The 26,239-nt window shown below is 40.2% G+C and overlaps 1 protein-coding gene across 8 annotated transcripts in view; it reads right to left on the reverse strand.

The window, feature by feature from the left end:
• Positions 1-13,862, reverse strand: part of TENM4 (teneurin transmembrane protein 4) — a 907,493-nt gene extending 893,631 nt beyond the window's left edge. For all 8 annotated transcript variants that reach the window (XM_072133988.1, XM_072133989.1, XM_072133990.1 and 5 more), the window contains exon 1: positions 13,524-13,862. The gene's annotated coding sequence lies outside the window, so the exon portion shown is untranslated. The remainder of the gene's footprint in view (positions 1-13,523) is intronic.
• Between the last annotated feature and the right edge of the window lie 12,377 nt (positions 13,863-26,239).

The raw sequence follows: 26,239 nt of genomic DNA on the forward strand, positions 1-26,239 counted from the left end.
AGGACAATGACACTTGGGGTACAGGACAGAGACATGCTGACACTTGGGGACAGGACAGGGACACGCTGACACTTGGGGGGACAGGACAGGGACACGCTGACACTTAGAGGACAGGACAGGACAGCTGACACTTGGGGAAAGGACAGGGACACGCTAACACTTGGGGTACAGGACAGGGACACGTTGACACTTGGGGGGACATGACAGGGACACGCTGACACTTGGGGGGACATGACAGGGACACAATGACACTTGGGGAACAGGACAGGGACATGCTGACACTTGGGGGGGACAGGACAGGGACACGTTGACACTTGGGGGACAGATTTGAGATAGATAGATAGATAAATAGATAGACAGACAGACAGACAGACAAGTTGGTAGATAGATAAATAGATAGATAGATATTTGCTTTCTATCCTGCAGTATATACAGTAGTAGTTATTGTGTGATGGTGCAGTGTATTGAGGGCCTCTATTCCCCACATTCGGGCCTCAGGTATCACATAATTTCCAAAATCGCATTACATTTCTTCATCTTAAATAGATTGATAAATGGGGATGTGTGCGGGCCCCGCGGGGCCCCTGCCTATGTCGGCCATCACTTCTGCCTCCCATCGGTGTTTACTAACCTTGTTTAAAATGAAAAGCTGTCAAAAGCCTGAAAGCAAATCCGTTGTGGAGATGGGGAAACGTGAAGCGGCACTAACCCTTCTCCCTTTATTGATTTCCACGTCCCCTAAGTTGAAGTTATTCTTAGTTAATGGGACTGAACTTCACACTGAAGCGACGCGGCGCTGATGTGATTTATAGGGGTTTGTAGAGGTAACCCTATAATATGTGGTGGTGGGGGAACGCTGCAGCTACTGACCGATTTCTGGAAATTCTTAAGGGGGACCATGTACTTTGTTAAGGACTTGGAATGACAGACAAGAAGTATAGACTGACATGGGTAGGCAATAGGAAGGGACACATTAAAACTGGAGTACAGGGTAATAGCCCCTATCCTGCAGTTACAGATCCCAATGTGAACCCAAATAGGTCATCAGTACTTATTCCTGGACAACCCCTTTAAGCATAAATCATGGCAGTAGAATCTTAAAAGCATGGAGAGAAGTATAATGTAATGATGACATAAATATGAGAGGAAAAAACTGACTTCTCTTCATCATGTTCCAATAGAACTTAAAGGGGTTGGCCACTTTATCTCATGTTTGTGTAATGTGTGTGTAGGTGTGGGGGGCGGGATATGAGGTAATTTACCAATATACATCTATTAATAGTTCTGATCCGCTTTCCTGATATGTAAAGTGAAGCCTCCGGTCTTTTACCTCATCAGACAGACATTCCTGTCCATAAAATGGCCGCAGATGGAGGGTCATGTGATCTCTGTCCATGAACAATCGCCACGTAGAGATCACTTCTGCGGCCATTTTATGGTCAGGAATGTCTGACTGATGAGGTAAAAGACATGAGGTAAAATGATGAGGTAAAAGACAGGAGGCTTCACTTTACATATCAAGAAAGTGGAGCAGAACTATTACTAGATGTATATTGGTAAATTACCTCATAACCCCCCCCCCCCCCCCCACTTACACACATAACAAAAAACATGAGGCAAAGTGGCCAACCCCTTTAATATTTATAATTTCATAGAACATAACAAGGTTTATGCACAAGACTGAAATAATTCTGTGAGCCGGAAGGGAATCTAAGGAGTTGTCTGTGATTTGAATAACATTTCTCCTAAACAGTACCACCCTGTTTATAGGGGTGTTACCAGAGCCACCCCGTGCTGTATGTTCACAGGTTGTTACACTGTCTTACCCCACTGCTTAGTCTATATCTGCTTTTGGCTGTGTACTTATTTAGGGGGTCTAGTCTGGGATCTTAGCTTATTTGGAGGGGTTGTTTTTATACTGGGCCCATACAAATTCTAGGTGACAGGTTTGGGATATGTATTTATTCTGGGGTCTTATTTACTTACTGTTTTGGGGTGTTACAAGTTGGTCTTAATAAGTTCATTAAATTGGGATTTCATGTTCTTTATCTATTGTCATTTGATCTGGGGTATTTACTTATTTTTGGGGTTTGTTTAATATGAATCCCATATTTCATCAGGGGTACTGGTCTGAGGTATGGCTTGGGATCCATGATTATTAAATGAGTCTCGTCTGAGGTATGGCTTGGGGTCCATGTTAATTAGGTGGATCTAGTAATTGGGTTTGGTCTGGGTTCCATGATTATTAAATGAGTCTGTTCTGAGGTATTGTCTGGGATCTATGATTATTAAATGAGTCTGGTCTGATGTATGGTCTGGAGTCCATGATTATTAAATGAGTCTGGTCTGATGTATGGTCTGGGGTCCATGATTATTAAATGAGTCTGGTCTGAGGTATGGTCTGGGGTCCATGATTATTAAATGAGTCTGGTCTGAGGTATGGCGTGGGGTCCATGTTAATTAGGTGGATCTAGTAATGGGGTTTGGTCTGGGGTCCATGATTATTAAATGAGTCTGTTTTGAGGTATGGTCTGGGGTCCATGATTATTAAATGAGTCTGTTCTGAGGTATGGCTTGGGGTCCATGTTAATCAAGTGGATCTGGTAAAGGGGTTTGGTTTGGGGTGCATGATTATTAAATGAGTCTGTTCTGAGGTATGGTCTGGGGTCCATGATTATTAAATGAGTCTGGTCTGATGTATGGTCTAGGGTCCATGATTATTAAATGAGTCTGTTCTGAGGTATGGTCTGGGGTCCATGATTATTAAATGAGTCTGTTCTGAGGTATGGCTTGGGATCCATGTTAATCAAGTGGATCTGGTAAAGGGGTTTGGTTTGGGGTGCATGATTATTAAATGAGTCTGTTCTGAGGTATGGTCTGGGGTCCATGATTATTAAATGAGTCTGGTCTGATGTATGGTCTAGGGTCCATGATTATTAAATGAGTCTGTTCTGAGGTATGGTCTGGGGTCCATGATTATTAAATGAGTCTGGTCTGATGTATGGTCTGGGGTCCATGATTATTAAATGGTTTAAAGTATATTTCTTCAGGGATGTGATCATGGGGGCCTGCACTAGTGGTCATGAGAGGTTGGGACCCCTTAATTTTCTAAAATAAATTCTAAAATCACTCAATTTAGAAAAAAAAAATCAAAAAATACTCAATTCATCATTTATACGTAACTCTTCCTCTGCCCGAAGAGGTTGGACGCGGAATACGTCTGACCTATTTAAATGGGGTTTTTATATTGTTTTTTTCCTGACAATGTAAAAAAAAATATGTATTTTTTTTTTTAAATCCCTTCTTTCACTCAAAGCTTGAGCTGCTGAAAATACATTGCATTGGGAGCCACGACTATACCCAGTTCACTGGCAAGTGGTGCGTATTTTGCTGTCACCGTGCCCAGAAACGCCAATCTGTCAGTTCGAGGCAGGAACGGAATATTTAAGCTTTTACTTAGAATCTTGTGGACTGACAGACCATACAAGCAGGCAGGTGACAATCAGCTTAAAGGGACATTGATTTATTCCTTTCATCCGGGGCTGTTATCTGTGGACTAGGAGGTACAGACATGGCCGCGTCTCCTGCAGATCAATACGGGAATGCTCAAACCTTTTACAATTATGAAGATTATATTTACCGAGTTCTTCGAGGAAAAAAATAACCCTATAGATGCTGGTTCTACAAAAAATATCGTATTGATTTTTATTGTGCATGAGCTGTTTTGATTTCTGGCCTGGGGAACCTATTGTGATCGAATGTAAGGGTCAAGTGTAGATCAGTTTGGATAGGTGGCATCACATGATCTAACATAGAGGTCTACAGCAGTTTAGTTACAATCAATAAGACCTTGAGGCATAATGTATGTGAGATAAGTCTTCTTAAGGGTCTAAAGGAAGATGTCTAAAATAGGTAAGTTACCATAGGAGGATCAATGTAAAGGTCTAGAGGAGGTTAGTTGGAATAGGGATGTCCATCTAGCCTAAATTGGAGGTCCAGGGATGGTCCATAAGACTATATATTGTATAAGGGGGGAAAGGTGTCTAAGGTAGATTTCTAATAGAGGTAATGCTGATACTAGGGACAATGTGGTCCATTTTTAGAGTCAAAAAGAGAGTTAGTTGAAATAGATGTGTCCATAAAGCCTAATGAAGAGGCCAAGAGGAATTCCATTAGACTCTACTGTACATTGGGTTAGCTGTCATAGAGGTCTTAGGAAGGTGTCTAAAACAGGTCAATATGGAAAAATTTGGAAAAATATGGAAAATTATGGTCCAATGTAAAGATCTATCCATGTGGAGAAGCTTAGTTATGACAGGAGTCTAGGGATAGATGTCGAGCCAATGTAGCGGTCTAAAAGAGGTACATGTAATCTAATGTGGTGGTCATGAGGAGGTCACTTGGAATAGGGAGATATATCTTAAGTATAGATCAAAAGGAGACCAGTTAGAATAGGAAAGACATATGGTTTAATATAGAGGTTAAGAAGAGGTTGCAAAGGAAAACCTGTGTTGTCGGAAAGAAAGTCAGTTAAGATGGTTGATTGTCTAATACAGAAGTCCACGGGAGTTCTGTCAAGGTTGGAGTCCAAAACTAGCCATAAAGAGGTGTTCTACTACAATTGGGAGATATGTGGTCTAATTTATTAGTTAAAATAAGAAACCTATCTGTTGTATTGGAGATTCCAAGAAGAATTCTATAAGGTTAGAGAAGTGGGTCCTATTGTGGAGGTTAATAGATGGTCAATTAGGACAGTAGAGGTAGTGCTGTACATGGGAAGGAGATTTACTAGAAGAAGGGACCTATCCATTGTCTGATGAAAAGGAATGGATGAGGAGGTATGTAAAGGATGAGAGCCATACAATCTAAGGTAAAGGTCAATAGAAGATCAAGTAGAATAGAGAGACCATGTTGTCTAACATAGAGGTCAAGAAGATATTCTTTCATATCGAGGAACCTATGAAGTCATAAATCAAGGGAATCTTAGGGAATCTCTTATCCAAAGGATCTTCAAAGAAGGGTCTTTTAAAAAAAGTTCTGACCATACATGGAAACAGCTACCATTAGCACCGCCAACTTTCAAAAAGTTGTAACATTTTCACTTACTCCATGAAAGGAGAGTCCAGCCTTCCATACCAGACACATGTAGTCAACTGACCAACAACTGTCCAACTTCAAGGGGATTTCCAGCTTAGTTCAGAAAATAGTTTTAATTCAGAAAGTATTCTTTTAAGAAATACCTTATATACTCGAGTATAAGCCTAGTTTTTCAGCACAAAAAATGTGCTGAAAAACCCAAACTCGGCTTATACTCGAGTCAAAAAAAATAAATATATCTAAACTCACCTTTCCGGCGACCCCTGTATATCTTCTGTGCGATCTGTCTGGCAGGCTATATACACTGGGGCAGGGTGCGGCAGGCTATATACACTGGGGCAGGGTCTGGCAGGCTATATACACTGGGGCAGGGGCTAGCAGGCCATATACACTGGGGCAGGGGCTGGCAGGCCATATACACTGGGGCAGGGGCTGGCAGGCCATATACACTGGGGCAGGGGCTGGCAGGCCATATACACTGGGGCAGGGTGCAGCAGGCCATATACACTGGGGCAGGGTGCGGCAGGCTATATACACTGGGGCAGGGTCTGGCAGGCTATATACACTGGGGCAGGGGCTGGCAGGCTATATACACTGGGGCAGGGGCTGGCAGGCTATATACACTGGGGCAGGGGCTGGCTGGCTATATACTGGGGAGGCTGTGACCAATGCATTTCCCAACCTCGGCTTATACTCGAGTCAATAGGTTTTCCCAGTATTTTGTGGTAAAATTAGGGGCCTCGGCTTATACTCGGGTCGGCTTATACTCGAGTATATACGGTACATCTTTGGTATAAAATTTCGATAATAAAACTCAAAATTCTAAATGGGAAATTACCTTATTTAACCTCCAACACTATTTTCGAATACATACACATGAAGAAACCCGATCCCGGACAATTATAGTAAGTACGTGTCTTGTGTGTTTGTGTTTAACATAGCTCTGAAGCCAGTGCTGTGTGACTAATGTTCTTATGTGTGGAGTACAATGCAGCCCACTGGAAGAACGAGGAGAAAAAAAAGCTGAAATAGCTAAATTACCTCGAGACAATCTCATTGCACAAAACACTCAGTTTAGTGGAAGAAAAGACGCCGCAGTATGAGATGGGCTGTTTCCATAATTTCAATTTATCTTGTAGCTGTACTCATGGAAGTTACTTGCAATTTTGTATAATGTACATGTGGAATTTCCACGAAACCTTACAAGAAATTCTGGGTATTTATTGGTTAAAGTAAGAGGTGACAAATCTCAAGAACATGAAGTCCATGGAGAAGGGCCCTCGACTCAGGTTAGCCCAATGTCTCTTTAAGAGCATAATCAGGACAGCTTAAAAGATGTCATAGGTATCTTACTGAAGCCTATGTGTTCTGTATATTGAAAACATTCCTCATGGGCGGGTCTTCCACTAGATTTATACACAAGACTTACTGCTACATCAATATTCAAGATAAGAGAAAAGTGTAAAGTAGGCTCCTTGCTGTCAGGGAAGCTATAAACAGGGTCTTGTTGGTGAAGAGGGCCCATTGAAGTCTTTATGTACTACGCAACTATGTCTCAGATTCCTCATGGGTGGTCCTCAAGTTACTCTATATATCCATGGTTTTCTAGTTAATGGCTATCATCTCCTCGTAAAGTACTTTGGCTAAATCAGTTACTAGGTGTTTGACTTCCCCATTGGAAACTCCTCTTTTAGGAGTAGTAAGAAGTTCCTGGGCCCTGATGCTATTCATTTATAGTACTTGATCCTCTTATGGGCCAGGTGGACCTTATCAATGTGTAACAACTACATCTGCAATATCTATCGAAAAACAAGAACACAACGCTGCTGGACCGATAAAGAGACAAGAGAGACACCAGAGACAAGGTTTGTTAGGAAATCAAAGAAGATTTGCTCTTTCATAATTTACTGGATGGTAGTGATCACTCTTCTGCCCCATGTCTTAATTTTAATATTGCAATAGATTGTTGAATAAAGAGGTAGATGCATCAAGTCCAACCCACAATTCTACAGTGTCGATCCAGAAGTATCCAGCGATTCCCTTACGGAAGCTAAAGTTTGATAACCTCATGTAGGCCAAGATGCCCACTCCTGGAGCCCTGGTCCAAGATGATGGGAAAAGTGTGATGGTCCTATCTTCCCACCATGGTGTGTTCTACTCATTTACATGTACACATTAGCATTAGGTGAGCAAATACATTCTATAAATGTTGGCTGAACCCACCAACTTTGGTGTGATTGACCAGTTATTACCTGAGTGGAAGAACCTTGATAAAAGAGATATCTTAAAAGAAGTTAAGGACTTATTGGGACAGATCTGTTAAAGTGGCTGCATCTTTGGAGCTTGCAAGTGTATTTAAGTGTCTGATCCAGTTTTGTGTTGCGGCTGCACTGGGTCTGACAAGACAGAAACAATGTGCACCCAATGGGGTGTGTTACTGCTTGGTTGGAGTTGGCAACACATTTAATACAGAGACTCAATAAAATTGTGTTCCATGCTGTATATTACACCTGTACCTAAAAAATAGATGGTGCACCCTTTCCAAGCAGGGGGCGCCAGATAATTGAAGACAGTGCACCAGTAATAGTGAGTGCACCTCACTATTGATATATCTGGGCCAATGACTTTGAACATGCCTGAATACATAAATGTATTCCAGAGAAGTCATACAGTGGCATATCCAATTGGGAACACAAATACCGATGTGGTTAGAGTCAGTTATCATCTTAAAGGTGTTTTTTTAGTAAAGCTGTTGATTGAACATGGGTGGTTGACATCTCCATCCATTGTATCAGACATGAAGGTCTATCAATACTAGAAAGAAGTTTCTTACAAGCAGTTTTCCACCTTCAAAAGGCAACATAGGGTCATGTTTATGGCCAATCTTTAAGCAGCCAGCACCACAACCATAACCAATGCCATGGACTATGACAATGACCATCAACCATGACCAAGGTAGTCTAACATGACAATGAAAACGGTCATTAACCATGACCAAAGGCATCCATCACGACCATGGCCATCAAAGCCTATCATTTAGTACCAGATGATACAATATGTTGGGTGGTGGTATGGAAAAACTGGTGTGAAAATGGATACACCTTATACTCCAATGTTATGTCGATAACATAGAAAGATAGCTATGTCAAGGAAGTAGAATATGAAAAAAATAAGGAAAACCTTTGGATTGGATTTATACACCAGGCAATTAATAACATTTTGTACATTGGCGTTCCCACAAGTCAAGGTGTGAACTTGTGGACACAAATTAGTACATTCATGAGAGCACACACATAGTGGTGTGAGAAATTTGATGGATCAATAGATACATAGCTAAGACAAAATTAGGAACAGAGATCTTTCCCTATATTTAGAATAGAGTTTCCTACCTCTAGATAGATAGATAGATAAACAGATCAATAGAGCCAAAATCATGGCGATGATAAAATAGTAATATATCAGTGTCTGGAGGACCACCATAGAGACATCCCAAAAGCTGAGCATCTACCAGAAGCTACAGAGAGACTACAGACAGGCCCGTACTTGAAGAAGTTCCCGGACTCCAGAGACTGCCTGAGCACCCGTAACTTGGCCATGGAGTGGCCCAGAAAGACATACGTGCCCCTGGAGAGCAGACTGTGCCAACAGTGCCAGAACCAGGAGGCCACCGAGGATGAGCTCCACTGCTCCAAATACTCAGCAATAAAGGACACTCACTTCAGTAGACTCTCAGATCTCCGCCTGGACTTCAACTCCATGGAGGAGGGAGAGAAGATCCATCCTGCTGGGGGAACAGGAGACCACAATGGTCATAGCCGCACAATATGGCACTGTCTGCCATAGGCTGATAGACATGTGATACCATGGAAACCTATAAGCTCCACACCACATGTCCCCTATCCGTCACCCCTTCTCCATGCCATATTAAAGCATGTTTAGTTAAATAGATAGATAGATAGATAGATAGATGGATGGGGATAGTGGAGGAACTTTACCAACTTGCCATCCTTCTAGTCTAGGGGTAATGCCTCAATTGTAATTAGCTTCATGATGGCTCTGGTCATCTCATAGACCAGGACTGACTGTATTGGTCTAATGCGTCGGTTACATTTGTTTTTCAGTATTTGCCTATAACATATCTGACTGTGATACTCTGGGTAAAATTATATCCAGAGATCTATCAGAGTTAAAGAGGACCTGTCAGGTCAATGAAACACTTTAGTTTCTCATACTAAAGTAAGCAGCTCTCTAGCCCTACCAACATTATCGTATTGTTAAATCTGTAGCTTTATTGGAACATACCGAAAAGCTTGGAAACACTCCAGTACGAAGCAGTCCGATCGTCAGACCTACAGTGGTCCATGAGGGTGCTGTCCGAGGCGCTTCCCTCTTATCAGCTTGTCTCCATGGGTGCCACTCTAATACCATATGCCAGTGGAGACTCTTCAGACCGCCCTCTCATGAATATGCCGGACCGCTGTGAGCTAGGTTCGACATCCGGACCACTATGTACTGGAGTGTTTCCCAGCTTTTTGGTATGTTTTGATAAGCTACAGATTTAACAATGCTATAACTGGAAGCCAAGTTGGGTTGAGAGCTGCTTGCTTTAGTATGAGCAGCTAAAGTGTTTTATTGATCTGACAGGTCCTCTTTAAGTTTGTCATTGAATTCTACAGTACAAAATCTCTAATGGTCCCCATGAACCATGGGACATGTGTAACCTTGCCTATATTGCAGAGTGGCCTACAAGTCCTTCCATGTGCCTGGACTTGGTGTAAAACTTACCATGACTTTATATTTGTGGAAGGGAGAAGAAGCCTACGCAATAGTGTCCCAGTCATGTGCCCTTGTGTGTTAGGGGGGTCCCTCAGAGACCAGGGCCTGAATGAGACTATACCTGGTCATTGTTTATATTAAGGCGTTGTTGAAGTAGTATGTCCACAGAAACCAATCCATCTCAAATGATTCATTTGTTTACCACCTAGTTCCATGACCCCCATGTTACCCAATGGAAAGGGGATATAAAGTTTGGCAGTGCTATCACCGGCTTTATTAATCAGATTTTTCTGGTTGTTTGAGCGGCATATCCATAGCAATGAGGCTGTCTTAAATGACTCGGATATTCATCACCAAGCTGAGTTATCACTACAGTATATTGACCAGCGAAACCACAACTATTTGACAGCACTCTCTCCATCCCATTGTCTACCTCCATAAGTAGATCTTATTCGTTGTTAGGCTGTATAGCCATAACTACCAGTCTGGCTCAAACAACCCCCACTACATTGACCAATGAAAAGGTATGTATTTTCTTCGGCACTATTGTAATACTATTCTCCGTTTACAGTTTGCAATAAAGTCTGCTTTATTAACCAGATTTTTGTGTTGCTAGACAGTATATACCGATATATATAGAGAGAGAGAGCAAACAGTAGGGCTTAAATGATTCAAATGTTTATCACTAGGCACAATAAGCACAAAGTTGACTGAGAAAGAAGGTAATACAGGCAGTCCCCTACTTAAGGACACCTGACTTACAGATGACCCCTAGTTACAGACGGGTCTCTCTGCCCCCTGTGACCTCTGGTGAAGTCTCTGGATGTTACTATAGTCCCAGACTGCAATGATCAGCTGTAAGGTGTCTGTAATGAGGCTTTATTGATAAACCTTGGTCCAATTACAGCCAAAAACTTTGAAACTCCAATTGTCACTGGAGCAAAAAAAAAAAAAATTTGCCTAGAACTTCAATTATAAAATATACAGTTTCGACTTACATACAAATTCAACTTAAGAACAAACCTATGGAACCTATCTTGTGCGGGGACTGCCTGTACATTTTTACATCTTTTTCTACCAAGTTTATGTTTATGTCTGCCTTCACTATTAATTAGATTTTTGTAGGTTGATAGGCCGTATATGTACTGTATAGCAACAGTTCTGTCTCCGAATGTCACCATCATGTCAGGATATCACTGATATTGATCACAGTAAAGTGGTACTATAGTATGGCGGCGCTCTTTCCACATAGGCCTGCTTTAGTAATCAGATTTTTCTTGAAATATTTCCAACTTATCAAAGTCGAACTTGCAAACATCCAACATTGGAGATATAAAAGTTAAAGTAGAACATTTCTGGATTGTCATCATAGAAACACATAGTCAGAAACACTCTTCATTCCCACGCCCATCAATACAATGAAATAAAGAGGCAAAGAGGGTCGGAGAATACCAGGGGCGTAACTTGAGGAGATGCAGAGGTTGCGGTCACACAAGAGGTTTAGGGGGCCCTTATGATGTCACTTTCCCATATGAGAAGACTATTACTATAAACCCTACATTATAGTCGGGGGGGGGGGGGGGGGGGCTGGCACAGACTTTGCACTGGGGCCCATCAGCTTCTGGTTACGCCACTGGAGAATACAGATATTAAGTGTAAGTTTCCCTTTAAGATCCTCCTCAATCTACATTGATCTACAGAACATCCAACCAATCAGATTCGTTTTAGAACTTTCATTATTATACAAATCTGTGTAAAACTATCACAAAGTAGACACGGAGTTCTAGAATTCTCCTTTATATGACATGGGTGGGACCTCTTTTAGGTTTAAATAAACACATGTTAAAGCTGGAGGACCCCTTTAATAACTGATGTGCCTACAACCTGATATGATGACACTCCACTATACGGTGTAGTAGTCAAGGTTATCCATGAAAGCACCAGGACTATTTTCTGTGGTTCTATCTATAGAAGGTTCTATAATGCGAATAGCTAATAGTTTAGTAAACATCGCACAGCACCCCCCCCACCACCCCCCGCCATGGAAGGAATCATCATCTCCAGCCGCTATTCCTCCCAGCAGCTGGAGGTTCCTTGGGTTTGCGAAAATGAGATATGTAAATAGACTAGAGAGAGAGAGAGAGATAGAGGAGAAAATTCAGCAAATCCCAGAATTAGCAAAACTCCAGTGCAAACCAATGAGGCTTTACAATGCTCTGTTTATGAGGGATGGGGCTCGCATCGCCTGTCACATCCCAGGTCCCTATGTCAAGCACCAACACCTTATAAAACACAGCGTTACGGATGAAGGTATCACTTTACTGCAGGCTGTGATGTAAAAAATGAGATTTAAAAAAAAAAATAAAAATTACTGGGGAGAGGTGATGAAGGGGTTAAAAAAATACATAAGCAAGAGCCCCTCATATGCTATAGGTGGAGGTGAAGAAATAAAGTAGAAAAATAAAAAATACAAATAAAATACAAATAAAATGTGAGAGTAATAATAGAATAATAATAGGAAAGGCGTAAAATATGCCCAAAATCTAAAAATCATATAAATGTAATAATGATATTAAAATAATCAGTGTTTTTTTATATAAAGGGAAGGGCATAAATATAGAAAAAAAAATGAAATCAATATTATAATGTAATAAATGTGAAAAAGCTCAACTGTGATAGAATATATAAATCAAACATTACATAAACAGGATATAAGTAGAATGAACATTATAGGAAGGCAAATAAAAATATAACGTAACATTAAAAAGTCATGCAAAATGCTTAAAAAAAGTCTAAAAAAATCTTTAAAAATGTCAAATAAATATAATAAACTGTATAAAAAATAATCTAAAATAAATATTAAAAAATTGTCAATTAAATATAATAAATGATATAAAAATAATTTGAAAAAAAATTGCCCAAAATATTATTAATTCTTATAAATCATATCAAAATAAAAACATAAAAAAAACACATCCAATCTGGAATCTGTATGGGAGAGTGAGGGTCTGGGACTGGGAAAGATGTGTGAGGACTGGTCTCTATATAAGGTCACCTGACATACACAGCCATTATAATGACTACAAATTAACCCCTCAACCACCGGGGCCCTCACTTTGAAAGGGTCACCTCTAATTATTTTTGACAGAACCGGGCCTGTAACGATTCCAGAACCTCCTGGCAATGCGCTGGTTAAAAATCCCCCCCCCCCAACTCCAGCCCGTCCATAGGTAACGTAAACCTATCTGCGGATCACATCTCTATAACTAGGTCTCCTCTGCCTTTCCGAAGCAGTTGTAACATCCTAAATTTTTTTACACCTGGGTCTATCTGTGCCCCCCATTTAGGTACAGCCCATAAGAGTAGGGGGGGTCTGATGCGCCATGAGACAGGAGATGCAACCTATAAATCGTGTCACTCCACGGGACATTGAAAAATGACCCTTCCACTGGAAAGCCTCCGGAGCATGTGAAATCCCCAATCCACAAAATGCCCGGCTTGGCACCGTCTACACGTACGTCTTGCAGAACGATATGTAATGTGAGTCCAAGCCTCTCGTAAGTCTCGGTTACGACGATGCAGTCACAGCCGGAGCCGTGATCGAGAGAGAGAGAGAGACGAGAAAAAGAGGAAGGACGCGATGGGCTTACCATTCTGCAGGATTCTCCGGGGGGCTCCGGTACACCGCTCTGGAATCCACAACCGGACAAGAATACAACCTTCTCTGCAAAGACGATGTCCTGCTTTTCCGTAAGATGCTGCTCAGCAGCGGCACAGCAGCCCGGCACGCTCCGCTATCCCCCGGGTGGAGCAGAAGGATTTGTATCTTTGGAATATTCTCCCTCTTCCCGATACAAATGGTAACATGTATATGAAGTAGAGGCGCACACACATGAATGAGGAGAAGGGACCAATCCTGCGAATGCTCAGCACTGACAATCACACATTGCACTGAGAGCCAGGCACTACCACTGGAGGCTGGCGGGGGGAGCCTGGGCTTCTTCTTCATCCCTCGCTCAGCCCTTGGCTCGCCTTGTCTTACTGGAATACACCCACAGGTTGTTCCATCCTCCTCCCTGCTCTCCTTACTATCTGCTGGATACTCCACATACATGCTGCATAGGCTGGAGGCTCAGCCGCACATGAGACGCACCGAAAACTGGAGGAAACGATTCAGCTCTATTCTATAGGAAACAAGAAAGGTCACAGATATAGAACAAGAGACGGATTCATCTCTGGAGTTTAGATATTTAGGGCACAAGCCTGTGCTGATTCCTTAATGAGGGGGAGTGTAACAGTAGCACAGAGTGTTTCAGCTCAGACAGGTGGAATATTCATATCTATCTGTATCTAAACAGAGCAAGCAACACTCTAAAAATGAAAAAGTGGTGGTCTTTATTCCATATTCAGTGCATTTATCTATCTATCCATCCGTCTATCTCATATCTATCTATCTATCTATCTATCTATCTATCTCATAAAATTATCTATCTCATATCTATCTATCTATCTATCTATCTATCTATCTCTCATATCTATCTATCTATCCATCCGTCTATCTCATATCTATCTATCTATCTATCTATCTCATAAAATTATCTATCTCATATCTATCTATCTATCTATCTATCTCTCATATCTATCTATCTATCCATCCGTCTATCTCACATCTATCTATCTATCTATCTATCTATCTATCTATCTATCTCATATCTATCTCATATATATCTATCTATCTCATATCTATATATCTCATATCTATCTATCTATCTATCTATCTATCTATCTCATATCTATCTATCTATCTATCTCATATCTATCTATCTATCCATCCGTCTATCTCATATCTATCTATCTATCTATCTCATATCTATCTCATATATATCTATCTATCTCATATCTCTCTATCTATCTCATATCTATCTATCTATCTATCTATCTACTATCTATCTATCTATCTATCTATCTACTATCTATCTATCTATCTATCTATCTATCTATCTCATATCTATCTAAAGATCAAAAAATGGTGGCACTCCAAGTTCAGTGAAAAAGGAATTCTTTAATTCCAAAAGTTCTACGTTTCAGCTCTAATATCTGTAGCCTTTCTCAAGCCTATCTATCTATCTATCTATCTCATATCTATCTATCTATCTATCTATCTATCTCATATCTATCTATCTATCTATCTATCTATCTATCTCCTTCCTTCCTTCCTTCCTTCCTTCCTTCCTTCCTATCTATCTATCTATCTATCTATCTCATATCTATCTATCTATCTATCTATCTATCTATCTATCTATCTATCTATCTATCTCATATCTATCTTTCTATCTATCACCCAACCCAAATACCAAATTTTATACCTTCACCCATGAAATCCTTGTACATCTGTTCCTACTCCATATACACATGTACACAAAAGCCATTACAGGACCTTTGAAAGTCATCCAAAGGTCCTGGAACCACCTGAAAGCAGCATAAGTGACACATCCTCCTTTCCCCAAGAAGCTTGATTACAGATTGATATATAGGGAGTGATTCCAGACTTGTAGGGGCCAAGACCCTCCCCGTCCCCACCCTGTATCGCAATTCCTGGCTCAAGTCTCAAAGGCCACGCATGCGCTGCTGAGGATTCTGGGTAAGGAATATGAAAATAGTTTGAGAATAGGAGAACTTTCAGCCTAGCGCAGACAATCATCCCCAACCCATCTCCTACCATGAACCCATTGTCCACCACAATCCGTCTGCAGCCATTGTTATCAGGACCTCTGGGGTCCTCCTGGGTCTGGGCCCTGATGGGGATTATCCAAGAGAAGAACCTTTCTAGTGCCCCTTGAAGCCTCCATATTGATGTAATTCCCTAGTTTTAGTGTAGTGGAGGGTCGTCACTCCATCAGATGGCGGCTGTCACCGTCACATCACTATCCGCGCACATTATCCGGAGGCCCTTCCCGCCGAGCTCTCCGCTAGAATAATGTATTTTATTCCGCAGTTATCCGACATTACATCCATTTAATATATCATTTCCAAACACAAGCAGTTTAGGCTTCTGCGCGGATGCAAAATACTGATTACTGAGTGCCGAGCTCCAGGGGCTTCTGCGCTGCCATGTTTCACATTGAAAAACTGGAAGAATCTGCTCCCTCCAGTCTGTCATCTAATCACAAACCTGATAGGATTTCTCCGAAGAAGCCCTCTGCTGGACTATCCGGGGAATGCAGCCGGGAAATCATAAAAACATCAAAAATATCCCTTTCATCTGGATTGGATGATTATGTCAGATTATCAAATATCATTGTTTTTGTTTTTTTTCCCTTTTTTAGGAAAAAAAAATCTTTCTTTTTATGTCTGTTATATTTTGGGAGTAAAGGATACTAAAAAAAACTTGGAACTATTGTAAGGAAAATTGGGGCTAGACATTTTTATGTGTGTAAATGTACACAATTTATTGGGGTTTTTTTTTTGTTTGTATTGTTAATGTGTTGTTAAGAAAATTAATAAATTAAAAAAATAATAAATATAATTAAAGGGCATCTAATAATAATTCTTTATTTATATAGCGCACACAGATTACACAGCGCTGCACAAAGCTTGTCAAATTGGTCCCTGTCCCCATGGGGTTCACAATCTATTCAACCTACCAGTCTGCTTTGGAGTGTGGGAGGAAACCGGAGGACCCGGAGAGAACATACAAACTCTTTGCAGATGTTGACTTGGGTGGGATTCGAACCCACGACTCCAGCGCTGCAAGGCTGTATTGCTAACCACTTAAGGATGAAGTACTGTATGCAAATGAGACTGAGGCGCTCCAGGTTTCCATAGGTGTTAATGGAGCCTGGAGCCCCTCAGGCTCATTTGCATGCAGTCCTTCATCCTGGTGGATGAAAGTTAAACATGTAAATTAAGATGATAACCATCAAGTTCATAGTCAGGATTAGATTGAATAGAACTAAGGGCGGATTTACCCATAAAACTAAATTTGAAATTCCTTGCCCCCCCCCCCCATTTTTTTTGGGGGGGGGGGGGGGGGAGGGAGCAGTAACTTAATGAAGACTCCACAATACAGTTTAAAGCTTTAGCAGAGCTGGGAGCAATAGACTTCTTGCTCTGCTATTTGGAGGAGATTCATGCATTATGCGGCCCCCGATATTACTTTGCTGGGGGACCCTGAAATACTGATTCAAACTTTTCTGATACCTAATTAGGTAAACTGTATTTACTATAGTTATAAATGAGTTAAAGTGGTTTTCTGTGTCTTATGTTTTTGATACCAATGACCTATCACCAGGGTAGGTCCTCGGTGGGTAGGTCTCTGTCTGTTCTGGTCCTTACGGCTGTTTTTGAATTTATGGCTATGATATATGAGATATGAGATGAAAGTCTACCCTCCTTGCAAAACAAGGAAAATTTGGACGTAGCCAAAAATTAGACGTTATGTGTCAATCCAGACAATAGGTTTACCAACCACAATACATTAGGTAAAAGGCATAGAAAATATAACTTTTATTCAATCCATATAAAATTTAAAAAATATCATAATTAAAATAACCATAGCAACATACATAAAGTCCCAAAAGTTGGACAATAAGTCCACCACACACACTGTGCAGATAATAAACAGGTCAATCTTACCGGTCTTCTCAGGGCTGGAGACACACAAATAAGGGAAGGCTACTAAGGCAATAGGTAACAACTTACAAGGGATATTTGGCCAGGAGTAAGATAGCAACACTGCACCTAGATACCCTATCACCTAGAGTTATGGCTGTGCTGTCCCTCAAACCCAGAATAATAGCTCCTGCCCTGACAAGGGCAGTCCCACAGAGTCCCTACCTATGTCTAGGAGACGCTAGAAAGCCCTATTAAAATCCCATTGGGATACTATTTACTATCTGGCCTTTAACAGGGCTTTCTAGGGTCTCCTAGACATAGGTAGGGACTCTGTGGGACTGCCCTTGTCAGGGCAGGAGCTATTATTCTGGGTTTGAGGGACAGCACAGCCTTAGGGCTATCTAGGTGCAGTGTTGCTATCTTACTCCTGGCCGGATATCCCTTGTAAGTTGTTACCTATTGCCTTAGTAGCCTTCCCTGTGGGAATGCCCTTGTCAGGGCAGGAACTATCATTCTTGGATTGAGGGATATCACAGCCCGGTTTTGGCACAGTTGGAATTTTTTCTCTAGCTATCACCGTTCTTCAGTAATCAATATAGTTATTTTTCAATAAATGCTGTCAAGTAGGTGGAGTCAGGATATCTGCTCTTTCCCAGGACCACCCATCTGACATTAGGGATAGACTGGGTATAATGGGTACTGAAAGTACCATGGAACTATGCTAATAAGGGTCAAATCTAGTGTCAAATGGGTGGTCCTTGGTTGGAGCAGTCTTGCTCCACCCATCAGACACTATAGAGAGAGATTGCTTTAGTGGGGGGTTACAGAGAAAACCCTAGCTGTACCAGAATCCATGGATGAGGGGATCTGCTCTTACTGTAAAGAATCCTTCCCTGTAATAACTTATATCAAGTCCTCTGGTCCAGCCTGTGGCATTAATTATAAGTCATTTCTAGTAGTAACACAAGCCCAGATATTTGGGCTTTTTAACGAATCTTGTTCCCCAATATATACCTTAACTGGGACTGTGGGACTGTGTGTGTCCTTTCTGTCTGCTTAAAAGTTTTAGAACCTTTGGAGGACCTTCAAAGGTCTTCAAATGGCTCTTGTGTACATGAGTATTGAGAATAGGAACAGATGTACGAGGATTTCATGGATAAAGATCCTTCTCTGTATAAAATTAGATAAGTGGTTTGACCATGGGCCCTCCGAAAGGCTTGCAATTAGAATTGGATTTGCCATTATTTCCCCCCACCACACCAAATAGTCATGGATGGCTGTGAAAGGCGCTGTGTCGGGAAGGAAGGGTGGTTAGAGGACTATTTTCATCCAATGGCAATAGTCAGTGGAGTTGATACTTGAAGCTCTATTTAACTTTAACCCCTTAACACCGAAGCCACTTTTCACCTTCCTGACACGGCCCATTTTCTTCAAATCTGCCACTGTCACTACAAGTGGTTATAACTTCGGAACGCTTTAACATAACCAAGTGATTTTAAAATTGTTTTCTCGTGACACTTTGTACTTCATGTTAGTTGAAAAATTTTGGTGGTATGTTTTGCATTTATTTATGAGAAAATCAGATATTTGGTGAAAATTTGGAAAAATTTGTGATTTTCTAACTTCAAAATGTTCTACTTTTTCCATACATAGTCATAACCGCAAAAAATACTTAATAACTAACATTCACCGAATGTCTTCTTTATGTGGACATGGTTTTTTATGCATACTCTTATTTTTGTAGGATGTTCTGGGGCTTTGAACGTTAGGTGCGATTTTTCACATTTTCAAAATCCTGCTATTGAGGGACCTGCTCAGGTTTCAAGTCACTTTGAGAGACCTAAATAAAAGTAAAACCCCATAAATTACCCCATTATAGAAACTACACCCCTCAACGTACGTGAAACAACTTCTATGAAGTTTGTTAACCCTTTAATTATTTTACAGAGGTTAAAACAATATCGGGTGCAATTTTGAAAGTAACATTGAACAAATGAATGTGTTCTTCAAAAAATGTACAAATTCTCAGTGGATAAAATACCAAAATGCTCCACAAAATTTGATACCCAATCCCTCCCGCATATAATAATACCTCATATGTGGTGGTAACCCGCTGTATGGGCACACGCCAGGGCATCGAAGGGAAGCTGCGCCATTCAGAGCAGATTATGCATTGTCACTTTTTATTGGCTATACAATCTTTATTTTTTTGGCAATTTGGACATATAAGGGCTTACTTTTTGCAACATGAGATGCACTTTACAAATACTTCATTTTAGTGGGTCATTAGCTTATTGATGAGATTTTATTAACTCTTGAATGCATGGGTGAAAAGAAAATTGTCAATTTTGGTTTACTTTCTTTTGGTATTTTTTGGGGGTCGTACACCTTTCACTAAATATACTATATTATCTTTATTCTATAGGTCACTACAATTACGGTGATACCTCATTTATATAGTTTTTCATTTATTTTTACAATTTTACTGGATAAAAACTAATATAGAGGAAATCTCATTTGTTTTTGCATCGCCATCTTTTCGGAGACGTAACTTTAACATTTTTTGGTTGACAGAGCTAGTTTAGGGCTTATTTTTTATGTGTTGAGTTGTTCTTTTCAATGGTACCATTTTGGCGCACATAACTTTTTTTGATCACTTTTTAGAACATTTTTGTGTATAGATTTTATGATAAATGTACATTTTTGGCGTCTTTTTTGTGTTTTGTTTTTACGGCCTTCACCGAGCGGGCCCAATAATGTTTCTGAGTTAGTGTACGGATTGTTACGGACGCGGCGATACCAAACATGTGTGTTTTTTTGGCGATTTTGTGTTTTTTTAACTTTATTGCATGTGTTTAGGGAATATTTGTGTTTAGGGGACTTAAACTTTATTTAATTAATTATTTTTTATTAAAAAATGATTTTATTTACTGTTTTTAACTTTTTTTTATTAACTTTTACAGGTTAGCTTGAACAAGCGATCCACTGATCGCTTGTTCAAGCTCTTCTTCACATTATACTGCGCATGCTGAGTGTGTTACAGCCGGGTCCTGCCAGAAGGCAGGACCCGGGACACACGGAGCTGGATCGCGCAGCCCCGGGCACTCGCAGTCCCAGGGCTGCGATCAGAGCCACGGACCCCCCGGTAAGCGCCACGGGGGGTCTGATTCTTCTCAAATGCCCCTTGCACGATCGCGGGTGTTAGAGGCAGGTGTCGGCTATAATATATAGCTGACACCCGCAGCTTCTGGCGCCGACTCCGTTCAGGAGCCGGTGCCAGAAGCATGACGTAATAGTACTGCATTTTGCGGGAACCCGCGATGCAGTACTATTATGTCAAATGTCAGGAAGGGGTTAATAGACATTGTGGGACAATGATCATAGTTTTTTAGACTGTTTTTGCCGTATATTTGCACAATTTTTTTTGGTGCAGATAGTAAATTTGTCTCAAATTTGCAACTTTTTTGGGTGCAAGCAAAAAATCCGACACTTAGTGGTTTTGAGTCCCTGCGCCATATCGAGCTGCTGTTATAAAGATTTTTGCACGGGATCTATCACTATGTGGCACCAAAAAAGTTGCGAAAAAGTCGCAAAAACTCACCATGAGCAGGAGCACTTTAAAAAACTTCGCTTTTCATTACTCGAAACAAAGGTCTCTGCTTCCCAAATGAAAAATTACCTGAATGCAACAAGAAAAAAAAAGTATAAGCCGAGGCCCCTAATTTAACCACCATAAACTGGGAAAACCTATTGACTTGACTATAAGTCAAGGTTGGGAAATGCATTGGTCTCACTCTCCCAGTATATAGTCAGCAAGCCCCTGGTAGTATGTAGCCAGCCAGGCAGCCCCTGTATTTTATAGTCAGCTAGCCCCTTTAGTGTACAGCCAGCCTCCTTGGTATACAGACAGCCAGCCCCCTTAGGTATACAGCCAGCCCCCTTAAGTATAAAGCCTGCCAGCCCCCTTAATTATACAGCCGGCTAGCCCCCTTTAGTATCCTGTCAACCCCGTTCAGTATACAGCCAGCCCCGTTCAGTATACAGCCAGCCCCGTTCAGTATACAGCCAGCCCCATTTGCCAAGCACATTAAAAAAGCAAACTTCCATACTCACCTTTGTGCAGTTCCGATGATCTTTGCCACTCCCTGATGCTCCGTTCCCCACGGCTGGTCTTCTCTCTTCTCTGTGTTGTAACAGCCGGAAGATACGCGTCCAAACACAACGCCGCATCATAGTGTGCGCCGGCCGGCAGATCGCATGGACAGGTATCTGCCAACTGTTACAACAGAGAGAAGAGAAGCTACCTGAAACCGTGCCAAACATAGGGAGCGCCACGCAAAGCATCGGGCAGCCGGAGGGGGAGTATGTACGTTTTTTTTTTATAATTAACTGATATATAAGCCGTCATCATTTTCTATGGGATCATCTCTGTGAGCGAGATTATTGTCAGTCTTAATGTGCAGATCGGAAAATATTATCAGATTCAATTTCATGTACATTATAATAAAAAAGGCAAAGACTCATTGGAGCAAGAATTTTTTTTTTTTTTCCATCTCTGTAACTTTTAGTCCCTGCAGTTACATCACAATGTGGTCCGGACATTGTACAAGCTGAGACTTTATGTGCAGAGATGAAGCCCTGAACGTTCTGTCACCTTTTTCTCAATCTCGTTCCATTATTAGTCACAAATGAGATCTGCCTTGTAGGGTAACAATTTGAGACAAATTTGGTGCAAATGAATCGGACATGCGACAATTCATCAACTCATTGGCTAAGGCAGAACTAGATCCATTATAAATCACAAGCAAAAAAAAAGAACAAACAGGTGCAAAAATAGGCGAACCTGAGCCCTGCTATGATTAATGTCCCCCATTATGTAATGCCTTTTTTGCCCTGTGGGTGCGCTGTAAACAAAACAACACTACCTAAAACTTCTCCTACAGTTCTCCCTGGGAAGGGGAGGTGGGAGGTGGGGGTGGGGTTCAGCCAAAAAAGAACCTGTAATCAACTGGTAGGTTGATTAGATTGTGAGCCCCATTGGGGACAGGGACTGATTTGGCAAACTGCACTGCATAATCTGTAGGCGCTATATAAATAAAGAACTTTTATTATTATTATTATTATTATTATTATTATTATTATTATTATTATCATATTTTCACAACAAAATGGCACTATTAAAAGCTGAGAACTGTTCTAATTTAAAGGTTTCTGAATTGTAGATTAGTCATAATAGCATATTATAACAAATAAATCATATGAATGCTCTCTATCGCCAGGCAATGGGCCAGATTTATCAAAACTAGTGCAGTCTGTACTAGGTGCAGTTTGCCTGTGGAGGGTGCAGGGGGCGGGAGATTAACCAAAACTGTCACACATTCTTCATGAATCTGGCACCATGTTTTTTTGTGCACTTAGTTCATGCTGCAGAATTGTGCTACAGACAGATTATAGTGCACTGTAGTAATAAATGTGGTGCAAACTTCGACTAAGCACTAACACTTCCCTTCAGGACACAAAAATGGCGCAGGCACTTTATAAATACATGAAGAAGCAGTCTGCATGTTCTTTTCAGTGCAAAGTCAGACAGGAAACTGGCGCAAACACTTTAAAAAAATGTGGGCTAATGTGTCTTAGAATTAGAATGCTCTATGTATCAACCAAATGTTCTATGCCATATTACAATGCCCCCTGTCTCATTAAAATGCTTAGCGTTATTAGAATGTTCCGGGTCTCATTAGAATCCCCCCTGTTTCATTAGAATGCTCTTTGCCTCATTAGAATGTCCACTGTATCTTAAGAAAGCTCCTTTTCTCATTAGAATGTTCTATGTCTCATTAGAATGTCCTTTGCCTTGTTACAGTGTTCTATGTCTCATTAGAATGTTCTTTGCCTTGTCACAATGTTCTATGTCTCATTACAATGCTGTACGACTCATTGGCTTATTGCAATGCTCTATGTCTCATTAAAATGCCATCTGTCTTTTTAGAATGTTCTGTGTTTTCATTAGAATGTTATATGTCTAATTAGAATGTTCTATGCCTCATTAGAATGCTCTATGTCTCATTAGAATGCTCTATGCCTCATTAGAATGCTTTTTGTCTCATTGTGATGCTCTATGTCTCATTAGAATGCTCTTTGTCTCATTAGAATGTGCTTTGTCTCATTAGAGTGTTCTTTGTCTCATTAGAATGCTCTTTGTCTCATTAGAAGGCTCTATGTCTCATTAGAATGCTCTATGTCTCATTAGAATGCTCTTTGTCTCAGAATGCTGTTTGTATCATTAAGATGCTATATGTCTCATTAGAATGCTCTATGTCTCATTAGAATGCTCTTTGTCTCATTAGAATGCTCTATGTCTCATTAGAATGCTCTGTCTCATAATGCTGTTTGTATCATTAAGATGCTATATGTCTCATTAGAATGCTCTTTGTCTCATTATGATGCTCTATGTCTCATTAGAATGCTCTTTGTCTCATTAGAATGTGCTTTGTCTCATTAGAGTGTTCTTTGTCTCATTAGAATGCTCTTTGTCTCATTAGAAGGCTCTATGTCTCATTAGAATGCTCTTTGTCTCATTAGAATATTCTATGTCTCATTAGAATGCTCTTTGTCTCAGAATGCTGTTTGTATCATTAAGATGCTATATGTCTCATTAGAATGCTATATGTCTCATTAGAATGCTCTTTGTCTCATTAGAATGTTCTTTGTCTCATTAGAATGCTCTTTGTCTCATTAGAAGGCTCTATGTCTCATTAGAATGCTCTTTGTCTCATTAGAATGCTCTATGTCTCATTAGAATGCTCATTGTCTCATTAGAATGCTCTTTGTCTCATTAGAATGCTCTATGTCTCATTAGAATGCTCTTTGTCTCATTAGAATGATCTATGCCTCAATAGAATGCTCTTTGTCTCATTAGGATGCTCTATGCCACATTAGAATGTTCTTTGTTTAATTAGAATGCCCTTTGTCTCATTAGAATGCTGTTTGTCTCATTAGAAAGTTCTTTGTCTCATTAGAATGCTCTTTGTCTCATTAGGATGCTCTTTGTCTCATTAGGATGCTCTATGCCACATTAGAATGCTCTTTGTCTTATTAGAATGCTGTTTGTCTCATTAGAAAGTTCTTTGTCTCATTAGAATGATATATGTCTCATTAGAATGCTCTTTGTCTCATAATGCTGTTTGTATCATTAAGATGCTATATGTCTCATTAGAATGCTCTTTGTCTCATTATGATGCTCTTTGTCTCATTAGAATGCTCTTTGTCTCATTAGAATGTTCTTTGTCTCATTAGAATGCTCTTTGTCTCATTAGAAGGCTCTATGTCTCATTAGAATGCTCTTTGTCTCATTAGAATGCTCTATGTCTCATTACAATGCTCATTGTCTCATTAGAATGCTCTTTGTCTCATTAGAATGCTCTATGTCTCATTAGAATGCTCTTTGTCTCATTAGAATGCTCTATGTCTCATTAGAATGTTCTTTGTCTCATTAGAATGCTCTATGTCTCATTAGAATGCTCTTTGTCTCATTAGAATGATCTATGCCTCAATAGAATGCTCTTTGTCTCTTTAGGATGCTATATGCCACATTAGAATGTTCTTTGTTTAATTAGAATGCTCTTTGTCTCATTAGGATGCTCTTTGTCTCATTAGGATGCTCTATGCCACATTAGAATGCTCTTTGTCTTATTAGAATGCTCTTTGTCTCATTAGAATGCTGTTTGTCTCATTAGAAAGTTCTTTGTCTCATTAGAATGATATATGTCTCATTAGAATGCTCTTTGTCTCATTAGAATGCTCTATGTCTCATTAGAATGCTCTTTGTCTTATTAGAATGCTCTTTGTCTCATTAGAATGCTCTTTGTCTCATTAAAATGCTCTATGCCTCATTAGAATGTTCTTTGTCTCATTAGGATGCTTTATGTCTTGTTAGAATGCTTTTTGTCTTTTTAGAATGCTCATTGTCTCATTTGAATTTTCTATGGCTCATTACAATGCTCTGTGTCTCATTAGAATGCCCCCTGTCTCATTAGAATGCCCCCTGTCTCATTAGAATGCCCTTTGTCTCATTGTGTTGCTCTATGTCTCATTATGTTGCTCTATGTCTCATTAGAATGCTCTTTGTCTCATTAGAATGCTGTTTGTCTCATTAGAAAGTTCTTTGTCTCATTAGAATGCTCTTTGTCTCATTAGAATGATCTATGTCTCATTAGAATGCTCTTTGTCTCATTAGGATGCTCTATGCCACATTAGAATGCTCTTTGTCTTATTAGAATGCTCTTTGTCTCATTAGAATGCTCTTTGTCTCATTAAAATGCTCTATGCCTCATTAGAATGTTCTTTGTCTCATTAGGATGCTTTATGTCTTGTTAGAATGCTTTTTGTCTTATTAGAATGCTCATTGTCTCATTTGAATTTTCTATGGTTCATTACAATGCTCTGTGTCTCATTAGAATGCCCCCTGTCTCATTAGAATGCCCTTTGTCTCATTATGTTGCTCTATGTCTCATTATGTTGCTCTATGTCTCATTAGAATGCTCTATTTCTCATTACAATGCCACAATTATAATGTATGATTCATTACAATGCTCATTGTCCCATTACAATGCTCTATGGCTCATTACAATGCTCTCTGTCTCATTAAAATGCTCTCTTTACCATTAGAATGCTCTGGGGCAAATTTATCAAGCAATCTGAAAGTCAGAATATTCTTAGTTGCTCACAGCTCCCCTTCAAAATATTAATGAGC

This window comes from Engystomops pustulosus, chromosome 2 (assembly GCF_040894005.1).
Source record: "Engystomops pustulosus chromosome 2, aEngPut4.maternal, whole genome shotgun sequence".
NCBI classification, from domain to species: Eukaryota; Metazoa; Chordata; class Amphibia; order Anura; family Leptodactylidae; genus Engystomops; species Engystomops pustulosus.